The following is a 13,363-nucleotide window of genomic DNA, read 5'->3' on the forward strand; positions in this document are numbered from 1 at the left end:
CTGTTAGTTTTTAGAGTAACCCTCATTCAGTAAACACCTGTTGATTGTTCCCCTGCAGTCTCTGTCTAGTTATTGAAGGACACAACATCAAGATACACGGATCTAACATTAGCGACGAGTCGATTCGAACCTACCTGCAACTCTGCATCACCTCCCAGGGATTCGCTCCTGGAGAGCAGTGCAAGAAGAAGGCCGAGTCCAGAAGTACGGGCGTCGACCATCCAGCGGAGGCTTGAGCATCGCAGAGGAGGCTGTTGAGAGCTGGGCTTGGTTCTCCAGTCACGGTGGTCCAGCGAAACGGGCTGGCAACAGGTACGGCGCAGACCCTTCCCGGACAGCGGCGGCTAGAACTGACCGACAGCACAGAAAAAGGCCGAGCAGCGTCGACGGGATAAGAGAGAGGGTAGAGCGCATATGGCGCAGCCGGTGTTCAAGACCGAGCGGCATCGACGGGAGAAGAGAGAGAGGGTAAAGTGCAGAGGGCGCAGCCGATATTCAGGACCGAGCGGCGTCAACGAGAGAAGCGCACAGGAAAACGCGCAGAGCGCAGCCGGTGTTCAAGGGCTGAGCAGCGTCCGCGGGGAAGAAAGGAAGTGCAGGAGACGCCATTTGAGCCGCAGCGGAGAAGAAGGGAGAGCGCGGGAGACGCCATTTTTTTTGAGCCGCAGCGGAGAAGAAGGGAGAGCACGGGAGACGCCATTTTGAGCCACAGCGGAGAAGAAGGGAGAGCGCGGGAAGAATTGAAAGCGCGGGAGACGCCATTTTGTGCCACAGCGGAGAAGAAGGGAGAGCGCGGAAGACGCCAAATTTAGACAGTCTAACCACACCCAGGAATGCCAAAGGGTGGCAGTGTCATAGCGTTCAACAATGAAGTCGAAGATTGGGCGACATATGTCGAACGCATAGAAGTGTACTGCAAGGCGAATGAAGTGCCAGATGACAGGAAAGCACTGGTATTGTTGAATTCCATGGGTGCAAAAACGTATGGCTTACTGCGAAACCTAGTAACCCCAGAGAAGCCAGTGGAAAAGGATTTTGAAAGCATAGTGTCAATCCTACAGGACCACTTAAACCCCACACCGCTGCTGATAGCAGAAAGATTTAAGTTTCACAAAAGGAACCAGCATAAAGATGAAAGTAATGCTGAGTATTTAACGGAACTGCGCAAGCTATCGAAACACTGCCAGTTTGGAACGGGACTAGCAGATAAATTAAGGGACAAGTTTGTGTGTGGGCTTCAAAGTGAAGGAACCCAGAAACGGCTTCTATCAGAAAAGGATCTTACGCTGGACAAGGCTTTCAGCATGGCAGTATCACACGAAGCAGCCACATGGGGCGCTGCAGAGATACAACGGAGACCGCAAGAATATGGCACAAATGAAATGTCATACGGAGCAGTGAAGTGCTATCGCTGCGGCAGAACAACACACGACCATAAGGATTGTTGGTTCAAGGACCAAGTGTGCAGACAGTGTGGAAAAGTAGAACACATAGCAAGAGTCTGCAGGTCGGGAAAGAAAACCAGCAGCAAGAAATCTCCACAGGAGAAGTACAAGAAGGTACATAAGGTGACGGAGAGTAGTTCAGACGAACAGAAAAGTGATACAGACTCCGGAAGCAAGGAGCTGGGTTGTCTGAAACTACATAATGTAATCAAAATGGAGGATCACCAAACTATCTGGGTCACGCTCAAGATAGACGGAGTCCGAGTGAAAATGGAATTGGACACAGGATCAGCCCTAACAGTTATAAAACGAAGGGACTACAAGCGGCTATTCTCACATATACCCTTGAGAGATACAGAGATTGTCTTGAAGACATACATGGGGCAAAAAGTCTACCCCAAAGGAAAAATAAGGGTGAACGTTATATATAACGGCAAGAAAACACCAAAAATGGACCTATATGTATTGCCAGATGGAGGACCACCACTACTAGGACGTGAATGGATCCGGAAGATACAGTTAGATTGGCATTCCATACAAGCACTGATGGTAGTTGCCAAAAAGGATGACGACATCACACCTGGGCGACTGTCAAAAATGCTAACTGACGCACAAGAAGTGTTCCAGGAGGGACTCGGAACACTAAAAGGCATAACAGCGACGATCAAAATAGAGGAAAATGCAAGCCCAAAGTTTTTTAAGGCCAGACCGGTGCCTTATGCGATCCGCCCAGCTGTCGAAGCAGAGCTGGAAGGTTTGGAACGTTCTGGAGTACTGTCCAAAGTGGACTGGAGAGAGTGGGCTACACCCATCGTTCCTGTAATGAAGAGGTCGTTGAGTAATACACCTGGGGAACCAAAGAAGGTTCGCATCTGTGGGGACGTTAAGGTGACAGTGAACCCAGTCCTTCACACGGTACAATATCCGCTTCCGTGGATTGAAGATATTTTCGCCTCGCTATCTGGAGGAAAACGCTTCACTAAGATTGATCTGGCCCAGGCGTACCTGCAAATGGAGGTAGAAGAAGCCTCGAAACAGTACCTCACGATCAACACTCATAAAGGTCTCTACCAATACAACCGGCTGGTGTTCAGGGTAGCATCAGCTCCGGCTATTTGGCAAAGGGCAATGGATCAAGTCCTGCAAGGGATTCCAGGGACCCAGTGTTATTTGGACGACATCCTGGTCACGGGCGAAAATGACAGTGATCACCTCGCCAACCTGGAGCAGGTGCTCACTAGATTGAAGGAATATGGGCTCCGAGCTAATCGCCACAAATGCGAGTTTTTCCAGAAGCAGATCTCGTATTGTGGCCACGTTATTGATGAAGAGGGGTTACATAAGTCCCCTGAAAATGTGTCACAACTGAGGTCGTTCCTCGGGCTGGTGAACTACTACCATAAGTTCTTGCTGAATTTGTCTACAGTACTACACCCACTGAACACCCTACTGCAAACGGGGGTACCATGTAAGTGGAATGACGAATGTAAACGAGCTTTCCAGAAGTGCAAAGAATTGATCACATCAAAAGAGGTGTTGGCTCATTTCAACCCAGCACTACCAATTCAGTTGGCGTGTGATGCATCACCCTATGGTATTGGAGCGGTGCTGTCGCACAAATTCCCGGACGGCTCGGAGAGGCCAGTAGCCTTTGCGTCTCGGTCACTAACCTCAGCCGAGCGTAACTATGCCCAGATTGACAGGGAGGCCCTCAGCCTAGTGTGGGGAGTGAAAAAGTTCAACCACTATCTGCACGGGCAGAAGTTCACCTTGCTTACTGACCACCAACCACTTGTCTCCATCTTTAATCCAAAGAAGGGCGTTCCGGTGATGACTGCGCAACGGCTACAAAGATGGTCCCTTTTTCTAGGGGCGAACCAATATGAAATAGAGTATAAGGGCACGAAACAGCATGGAAACGCTGATGGGCTATCACGCCTGCCACTGCCTACTGTGGAGGAAGCACCAGCAGTAGACCCTGTCGAAATATTTTATTCGACTATAATTGAACGCTTGCCAGTAACTAACGCGGATATAGAGAAGGAGACCCGAAATGATCCGACACTGTCTCGGGTATATGACTTGACGGTGAAGGGATGGCCAACACATGGCGACTCACTATTGCCAGCATTCTCCTCCAGAAGAGAACAGCTGTCAGTATGCCAGGGGACCTTGATGTGTGGATCCCGAGTGGTAATTCCACCCAAGTTAAGAGAGAGAGTGCTCAATGAGCTTCACGAAGGCCATCTGGGAGGGGTGAAAATGAAAAGCCTTGCTAGGGCTTATGTGTGGTGGCCGGGGATCGATCAGCAAATCGAGGACCTGACAAAGAGCTGCTCAGGATGCCAGAAGGTCCAAAATGCACCACCACATGCCCCTCTACACCCATGGGAGTGGCCCTCCTCTCCATGGCAACGGGTGCATATTGATTTTGCTGGTCCATTCATGGACTCAATGTTTTTAATAGCCGTGGATGCGCACTCGAAATGGCCTGAGGTGATCAAAATGTCCTCCACCACCACGGAGAAAACGATTGCAGTCCTATGGACCATATTTGCCAGGAACGGCTTGCCAGAGCAGATTTGCTCTGATAACGGACCACAGTTTGTGTCCGAAGAGTTTCGGAAATTTATGAAAAGGAATGGGGTAAGGCATTACACATCCGCCCTGTATCATGCAGCCACAATGGATTGGCTGAGAGGTTCGTACAAACCTTTAAAAAGGCAGTAAGGGCCATGTGCGATGACGACATTCCACTGCAGCATAAGGTGGACAATTTCCTGTTAGCCTACAGAAATGCGACACATGCAGTCACCAACCAGACCCCGGCCATGATGTTCTTTAACCGAAGGTTGAGATCTCGTCTGGATTTGCTCAGACCAAATGTACGAAGAGATGTTGAAAATAAGCAATTCAAGCACATCAATGAGAAGCCGACAAGGAGCTTCAATGTAGGGCAACCAGTTTTGGCCCGCGACTACCGAACAGAGAAATGGCAACCAGGAACGATATGCACACGGCAGGGGCCACTAATGTACACAGTGGATGTTGGGGAGAACATTGTGAGACGCCATGTCGACCAGATCCTAGAGTCACAGGAACGAGTCAACCCCATGTCTCGCGTACCTGGTAATGAACCCGACATACAGGTAGCATCTACCCCAGAAACAGTAGCATCGGAAGCTGATGAACCAACCGACGACAGGGGGCCAGAATTGCCTCCGCACCAAGAGCAAGACACTCAGGAAAGGCGCTATCCAGAAAAGATCAGGAAGCTGCCCCAAGACTGAATTTATAAATGGACTATTTTCAGTTAATGTTGCATGTTAAAAGTGTTAATTGTTAAATGAATGTTATGGTACTGTTAATCTAAAAGGGGAGGAATTGTAGTGTATGTACCTTTAAGGGGAGAACTACTTTTTACAGCTCCTGTATACTGTAGTACCGGCAGTGACCACACCTGTATATAAACCCTGAGTAGGGATCTGTACTGTTAGTTTTTAGAGTAACCCTCATTCAGTAAACACCTGTTGATTGTTCCCCTGCAGTCTCTGTCTAGTTATTGAAGGACACAACATCAAGATACACGGATCTAACAGACGGGCTCTGAGTACAGTGTGAAGCCCTGATCTTGGCTGCACTGCCTCCCATGGTCGAATAGCCCTTACAGTGTGAAGCCCTGATCTTGGCTGCACTGCCTCCCATGGTCGAATAGCCCTTACAGTGTGAAGCCCTGATCTTGGCTGCACTGCCTCCCATGGTCGATTAGCCCTTACAGTGTGTAAAGTGCTGAATGTGCGTGTGAGTTTCACGAAAGGCCCATAGGTGTTGGATGAGGGCTGGGCATTGGGGCTTTCAGGACCCTTTGGCCATAAAGTGAGGTGGACATGCAGGGGTGAAGCAGATACTGAAAAGGGTACTCACCCTGACGACCCGAGTGAGGTCATTGAAGTTCTTCCTGCATTGCACAGGGGTCCTAGGCACCATGCTGCTGGAGGTCACTCTGTGAGCCACCTCCCTCCAAGCTTTGCGATAGTCGTTGGGCAGCGGCCTCCTGCCACTGTCCAGAAACAGGATAGATCGCCTGCGCTCCACTGCGCCAACCAGAACCTGCAGGGCCCTCTTACTGAACCGCTGCGCTCGCTCCCTGGCCCTCTCCATGGTCCTAGGCGTTAGAATGTGGCAGCAGGTCTGTCCAGGTCGAGAATCAGGGCTCCAATGCGCAGGGTGTGGCTGCAATCCAAGATCGAACCTCCCCTTTAAGAGCTGACCGGGGCCAGCGTGTCTGCGTGCAATCGCTAACTGGCCGCACCTGCGCTGCACCTGCCCTCGGTGGTAGCGCCTCGCTTCTCCGGCTTAGCGCCATAAGACAGTCGTGCAGCGCCTGTTTTAGCGCTCCAAGCACCTCCTGGGGCGAAGCAGGTCAATTTAGCAGTAGGTGGCGATAATTTGCGCCGGGCGCTAAATTTCGCGCCCGCTCGAGTATAACACCCCAAATGTGGCGATACTGAATTTCTCCCCCTTAGAGTCCTGGTTGTGAATTTGCATCTGAATTCTTTGTTACAAAATTTTTAAACAGGATCATTTATAAGCAAGTTTATCAAACTATTTTGCCCCATAATATATACAGAATGAAGTAATTGATTCCATTCCAAAATAAAGTGATAGTATTGTAGACAGAGCTTTATGGAATCTAAGAGTTAATCAGTCTACAATATAATTTAATTGCATTATTGGGTAGGAAGGTAGCACAATTTTAATAATTACTTTGAACTGCCCAAATTGTTATGAAACAGTGTCTGCTCAGTGGCAGAGAGGTGACTTTGCAGCAATTTTCTAGCTTTTTATTGAAGTCCCAGCCTTTGTGTAGGTGTAAGGGATAGAGGCGTTGTTAAATGACTCCCTGTTTTATACTGGATCTCATTTAACTGATGTCATTATAATCTTGCAAATTCCATTATATAAAAAAACAAGAAGCCAGCATTTAAAACACAAAGGGGGAGAAATTTGGTTGTTGGCACCACTGATTAACGCCTAAAGAGGCCGAGAAGTGGGGCGCTAGCCAATTTCCGGGCGGGCGCAAGGCGCCTAGCGCCTCGCCCCATATTGAGCATGCATTTAGCGCCGGCACTAAATCTTAGCGCCTGCTCATGGGCGCAGGCTGATTATGACGTCATTTGAGTGTGCAACGCATTTTGGGTGCCCCGGACCGGAAATTCAGTGGCGCCCCCCTCCGTAACGCCTGACGCTAATAGTGACAGCTTACCTGGGCCTTACCAAGTCGCTCTCGGGCTGGAGGAGCGTTATTTAAAGGGGACTGGTGTGGTTTAAAAGTGGCAGCCATTTTTGGATCACAACTTCCTCGAGAGCTACAAAGAGTTGCTGAGCTGCACACTGAGAGCCATTTGACCACTGAGCCAGCGCAGGCAGACGATCTTCAGCCTTCTGACCATCACCTTGCTGTTGGTGAGCCTTAACAACGGGGAACCTTCCTGTGGGCACTTATTATGGGGGCTGCATTGGAGGGGACCGTCCTGCTGCTGAATCATCTGGAAAGGGCACTGAGACGCTGGGAGAGGGGGGTGGGCATGGCCAGACGGAGGAGGGCCAACAGACGTCGCCACAGCAGACCTTACGCTGGCAGGGTTATCCGACAGCAGTTTTCCTACATGAACATGCCGGAGGAGCAGTGTGTCAGAAGGCTGTGATTTAGAAAGGAGGTGGTGACTGAGCTGTGCCAGCTGCTTCAGCCAGATCTGCAGCCTCAGATAAGGTGCAGGACATCTCTGTCGGCGGCTGAGAAGATGGCTGCTGGCCTGAACTTCTACGTGAGCGGCTCTTCTCAGGCTGTGCGTCAGAGGCTGATCAGAAGTAGCTTCTAGGCCCCTCTCACGGAATGCTTGCTGCCATTCCAAGAACAGGAATGGAACCGGTCTGATACCCCCAAGCCTATGAAGGGCAAGATGCATGTAAATAGCAGGCATGGCCATTGTAAATGAAGAAAGTGTTTCATTACACAAAATGTGGTTCCTTCAAACATGAGAAAGCTATGGCAACAGAAAGCAAAACTAATACACTGATACATAACTGCCTCTCACACCCGGGAGACTGTCCAAAACATAAATCACATTCCGACCATCTTCCTTGGCCTTGATTCCACTGCGCCAACCAAAGCATCCAATGCCCCATCAGTGAGGCGTTCCGCCCTCTGCCTCACCCTTTCCATGTCTTGCTAGGCTGGTGCGCCACAGGTAGGCTCCCACCGCTTTGAAGGCCTACAAGGCAGTGAGTGTGTCTGGTGATGCCAATTGACCTGCCCCTTTAAGAGCTGGCCGGCGCCACTGTGTCTCAGGGAAAGTGATTATTGACAGCACCCTCGCTGCGCCCCGCCGCCACGAAATTGGGTTGCGCCGCCGGGTTAGTGCCTTAAGAGTAGCGTGCAGCGCCTGATTTAGTGCCGCAATCACCTTTAGGGGCGCTGCAACCCAATATCGTGCTAGGTGGCGCTAAATTGCGCCTGGCGCTAAACTTTGCGCATCGCCAGGACTAGCGCCACAAACGCGGCTATACCGAATTTCTAGGCCAAAGGGGGAGAAATTCAGTTGTTAGCGCCACCCGTTAGCGCCTTAAGAGGGCGATAAGTGGGGCGCTAACCAACTAGCGCCCGGGCGCGGCGAGACCTGCACCTCTCGCGAAATTGAGCGGACATTTTGTGGCGGCGCTAAACACTACCGCCATGATCTCCTGCGCCGGCAGATCGTGACGTCATTCGAGTGCGCAACGCCCCGTTAGCGCCCCAGGCTGGAAATTGAGTGGCGCCCCCTGCCTTACCGCCTGCCGCTAGCAACGACAGGTTGAGGGGACCGTTATGCTGTCGGAAAGGGACTAGGGGAGCGCTATTTAAAGGTGACCACTTCCTGCCTTTTTCTGTCGGTGACATTTTTGCACCACACATTCTGAGAGAGAGAGAGAGATTTCTGGAGAGATTCAACGCTGTGTGAAGGAGTTTTGCAGGTTGGTTTTGATTTGCCCTTGCTTGTATCGATTTAGAAGAGACTATGGGGTGTGCACTCTGAGCTCTTTCCCTGGTTCTCTCCATTGTTCTTTCCAGCAGATTTGATGTACAGGTCTCTCCAGGCTGAGATTCAGGCTGAGATTAAAGGCTGCAATGAGCAGGATGTGGAGGGAGAGCAAGATCAACCCTCCCCTTTAAGATAAAAACAGAAAATGCAGGAGAAACTCAGCAGGTCAAGCAGCATCTGTGAAGAGAGAAACAGAGTTAACGTTTCAGGTCGATGACCATTCATCAGAACTCCCCTTTAAGAATTGGACGGTGGCAGTGTGTCTGTGTTCCATTGCTGACTGAAATCACATGAGCTTCGCCAGCGCTGTGAGGTAGCACCTCGCTCCTCCGGCTTAGCACCTTAAGAGAGGTGTGTAGCACCTGATTTAACGCTCCAATCACCTCCAGGGGCGATAGAGACAAATTTTGCAGTAGGCAGCGATAATTAGCGCCAGGCACTAAACTTTGCACACCGCCAATAATAGCGCCCCAAACGGGGCGATACTGAATTTCTCCCCCCAAAACTACAATTGTCATTAATTTGACTCTTAGATTTTTTTTATAGTAGGTTTATGCTTCCCGATTAAGTGTCAAAAACCATTATGGTGATGAATTTCTGTGGGGATTCTCCTCCAGAAATTCACCCCTGAATGGAACATACAAAGTTGGCTCCTAAATATTAATTATTTATAAAAGTGGTAAAATCTATAGGACAGTGAATGTTCCTATAGGTCCTTTCATTTGATCCAGTATAACTTCAGATCCTACACCATAAAGCCAGTTCATCTTTGATATATTTTTGACTTTTATCCTATACATTTCCTTTGTATATCCTTGACACTGTTTTCTGGCTTACCAGAATGTATTACATGTTGCCACATGTTTTCTGTAGGTGGAACAATATAAACTCTTTCAGACTATCCCTCAGGCTGTCTGCCCTACCCACAGCCAAATCTATTCCCTCGTATTCCACACCTCTATCTGCCTGACCCTTATGCAGTTCCTTTCTCTCCTATCCCACACTCCCAGTGCCTCTATAATGCCGATCCTCTAAGCAAGGCTAGATGTCAGAAGCCCAAGGAGGAGCTTGAATGGGACATTAAACCGAGGCCCCGTCTGCTCTCTCCGGTGAATGTAAAAGGTCCCATGACACTATGTCGAAGAAGAGCAGGGGCGTTATCACCAGTGTCCTGGACAATATTTATCCCTCAATCAACATAACAAAAACAGATTAGCTGGTCAATATCACATTTCTGTTTGTGGGAGCTTGCTGTGCGCAAATTGGCTGCTGTGTTTCCTACATTACAATGGTGACATCACTTCAAAAGTATTTCATTGGCTGTAAAATGCTTTGGGATGTCCTGAGGTCATGAAAGGCGCTATTGGCATAGGGACAAACAGATTAGAGGTTTAAATGCGTGGCTCGAAGAGTGGTGTGCGAGGGAGGGGTTTCAGTTCATGGGACACTGGCACCAGTACTGAGGAAAGAGGGAGCTGTTCCGTTGGGATGGGCTCCACTTAAACCGGGCTGGGACCAATGTCCTGGTGAACTGAGTAACTAGGGCAGCAGACAGGGCTTTAAACTAATGATGGAGTAGTGGGAGGATTCAGGAAACAGTAAATTTAAAAGCAATGAGAGAAATGTCAAGGCTCTAGAGCAGAGTGGAGTTTTGGGTAAAATTAAGCAGAGTGGGTCAGGAAGAGACAGAGAGAGTAACAAAGGTAATAAGACAGCAGTGACTAAGTTGACATCAGGGAAAAATAGAAATAAGTCAAAGCTAAAGGCACTGGCCTAGAAATTCAGTGCCCTTAGCACCGATTTTGCGGCGCTAGAGGGCCTAGCGCTGCAATTGGCGCCGGCGCCTAAATTGCCTGGGGCCCTTCCGCCGCGGTAGACCGGTCGCGCTGCGCCGGCACCGATGACGTCATCGGTGTGCGCAGCGTCCCGGTTGCCATGGTAACCCGCCCGAACTGGGAAATTGACTTGCGGCCGCCTCGCCCGTGGCAGCCGCAAGCAACGTTCTGGCAGAGGTGCCTTGCACAAGTTTGCGCCGGCGCATTAAAGGCCCCGCGGCAGCCGGCCGCTTTCCCGCCGCCCGCCTGGCCGCAGCTCACTCCCCGGTCTTCCCCCCCCCCCCCCCCCGGAACAGAAGCAAGCCCGGCACTTGTCCGAGGTGCCGGGCTCATTTTTAATAAGATTATCGCGGGCCGCGGCCGGGTGCAGGCAGCTCCTCCTTAAGGGAAGGAGGAGGCCTGCCCTTCCCGAACCTGCCGCACCGCAGCGGGCGCCGCAGCGCCGGAATAGCGCCGAAATTCAGCGCATAGCGCCAGTTTTCAGACGCTAACAGCTTTCAGCAGCGCCGGCAGCCGTTTGGGCGCAGAAGTAGTGAATTTTTGGCCCGACCAGCGCGACTTAGCTCCGGCACTAACTTCCGGCGCTAAAGCCGTTGCTGCGCCAAAACCCAATTTCTAGGCCACTATATCTGAATGCACGAAGCATTCAGAACAAAATAGATGAATAGCAAAGATAGAAATTAACAGGTTTGATCTAATAGCCATAACGGAGACGTGGTTGCAAAGTGGCCAAGGTTGGGAACTAAATATTCCAGGATACTTAACTTTTAGAAGCGATAGGCAAAATAATTATGGGGACAAATCAAATTGGGCAGGGCTGCCTTGAGGATGAGTTCATTGAGTGTATTAGGGATGGGTTTCTTGAGCAGTATGTAACTGAATCAACCAGGGGGCAAGCAACCTTAGACCTGGTCCTGTGTAACGAGACAGGATTAATTAAAAATGTCCTAGTAAAGGATCCCCTTGGAATGAGTGACCATAACATGGTTGAATTCCATATTCAATTAGAGGGTGAGAAGGTTGGATCTCAAACAAGCGTGCTAAGGTTGAATAAAGGAGACTATGAAGGTATGAGAGTGGAATTGAGTAGAGTGGATTGGGAAAATAGATTAAAGGGTAAGATGATACATGATCAGTGGTGTACATTTAAGGAGTTATTTTACAACTTCCAAAAAATATATATTCCACTGAGAAGAAAAGGGTGTAAAAGAAAAGACAGCCATCCGTGGCTAAGTAAAGAAATTAAGGATAGTATTCGACTAAAAACAAGGGCATATAAGGTAGCCAAATCTAGTGGGAGGATAGAGGATTGGGAAAACTTTAAAAGACAGCAAAAAATAACAAAAAGATTGATTAAGAAAGGGAAGATAGATTATGAAAGTAAATTAGCAAAAAATATAAAAACAGATAGTAAGAGTTTTTATAGTTATATAAAAAGAAAAAGGGTGGCTAAAGTAAATGTTGGTCCCTTAGAGGATGAGACCGGGAAATTAATGGTGGGAAATATGGAGATGGCAAAAACACTGAATGAATATTTTGTATCAGTCTTTACAGTAGAGGACACTAAGAATATCCCAACACTGGACAAACAGGGGGCTATAGGGGGGGAGGAGCTAAACACGATCAAAATCACTAAGGAAGTGGTTCTCGGTAAAATAATGGGACTCAAGGCGGATAAATCACCTGGACCTGATGGCTTACATCCTAGGGTCTTGAGGGAAGTGGCGGTAGGGATTGTGGATGCATTGGTAATAATTTTCCAAAACTCCCTGGACTCAGCAAAGGTCCCGGCAGACTGGAAAACTGCTAATGTAACACCCTTATTTAAAAAGGGCAGTAGACAGAAGGCTGGAAACTATAGACCGGTTAGCCTAACATCTGTGGTAGGTAAAATTTTGCATAATCATAATTTAATAGGACAAAGTCAGCATGGTTTTATGAAGGGGAAGTCATGTTTGACAAATTTGCTGGAGTTCTTTGAGGAAGTAACATATAGGGTGGATAAAGGGGAACCAGTGGACGTAGTGTATTTAGACTTCCAAAAGGCATTTGACAAGGTGCCACACAAAAGATTATTGCTTAAGATAAAAAATCACGGGATTGGGGGTAATATTCTGGCATGGATAGAGGATTGGCTATCTAACAGAAGGCAGAGAGTTGGGATAAATGGTTCATTCTCAGACTGGCAATCAGTAACTAGTGGTGTTCCGCAGGGGTCAGTGCTGGGTCCCCAACTCTTTACAATCTATATTAACGATTTGGAGGAGGGGACCGAGTGTAACATCAAAGTTTGCAGATGATACTAAGATGGGAGGGAAAGTAGTGAGTGAGGAGGACATAAAAAACCTGCAAGGGGACATAGACAGGCTAAGTAAGTGGGCAGAGATTTGGCAGATGGAATACAATACTGGAAAGTGTGAGGTTATGCACTTTGGCAGGAAAAATCGTAGTGCAAGTTATTATCTTAATGGCAAGAAACTGGAAAGTACTGAAGTACAAAGGGATCTGGGGGTCCTGGTGCACGAAACTCAAAAGGTTAGTATGCAGGTGCAGCAAGTGATTAAGAAGGCCAATGGAATGTTGGCTTTCATTGCTAGGGGGATAGAATATAAAAATAGGGAGGTATTGCTTCAGTTGTACAAGGTATTGGTGAGACCGCACCTGGAATACTGCATACAGTTTTGGTGTCCATACTTAAGAAAAGACATACTTGCTCTCGAGTCAGTACAAAGAAGGTTCACTTGGTTAATCCCGGGGATGAGGGGATGGACATATGAGGAGAGGTTGAGTAGATTGGGACTCTACTCATTGGAGTTCAGAAGAATGAGAGGCGATCTTATTGAAACCTATAAGATTGTGAAGGGGTTGGATCGGGTGGATGCGGGGAGGATGTTCCCGATGATGGGTGAAACTAGAACTAGGGGGCATAGTCTTAGAATAAGGGGCTGCTCTTTCAAAACTGAGATGAGGAGGAACTACTTCACTCAGAGGGTGGTAGGTC

The sequence above is a fragment of the Somniosus microcephalus genome, chromosome 10 (assembly GCF_052327205.1).
Source record: "Somniosus microcephalus isolate GS21.2 chromosome 10, FLI_Smic_1.0, whole genome shotgun sequence".
In the NCBI taxonomy this organism is placed as follows: domain Eukaryota; kingdom Metazoa; phylum Chordata; class Chondrichthyes; order Squaliformes; family Somniosidae; genus Somniosus; species Somniosus microcephalus.